This window comes from Varanus komodoensis, unplaced genomic scaffold, assembly GCF_004798865.1.
Source record: "Varanus komodoensis strain SLA01 unplaced genomic scaffold, ASM479886v1 scaffold9122, whole genome shotgun sequence".
Classification (NCBI taxonomy): Eukaryota; Metazoa; Chordata; class Lepidosauria; order Squamata; family Varanidae; genus Varanus; species Varanus komodoensis.
Window position 1 is genome coordinate 10,129 of NW_025336614.1, and position 579 is coordinate 10,707.

Below are 579 nucleotides of genomic sequence, written 5' to 3' on the forward strand. Positions count from 1 at the left end.
CGTCTGCCAGAGGCCACCCAAGCTCACAGTGCGAATGTATACAACTCTGCAGGCTCGGTGACGGTTCGTGCAGTGGCTCTCAGACACAGGGCAAAGGCAGGACATCCCTGAGAATGACAGAACCTGACGCCAAGGGCACGGCTCTCTAATCTCACGAAGCTCGGCCGTTCCAGTGAAGCTCTAGTTACACCAGCTCAGACCACATCCGCACGTCCTACGTGGGCCTTTGTTTTTCTGGGTGGCTCCAAGGTGAGCGAGTTCATAGCCAATTTTAGGCCTCACCAGAAAACCTCACACCATGATTCAATACCAATTTCTAGAGATGCGGTGGCACAGATCGGATGGCCCGACAGAGCAGCTCCCCTTCAGATTTGAGATACGGGCCTGTTTTTCAGTGGGACAAGGTTTATTTCAGTGAGGGCTGAAGATTTCTGCCTCGGGCAAAATGACATGAGAAGCTGCAAAAATAACCGCCGAGGAAAAATCAGCTCCAGAGCAGGCTTCACACCGTGACGTTCACTTGCTCGCTTTCAACGAGTGGCTCAGCAGGCTGCAAAGAAAGTCCCCGCGTTCATCCAG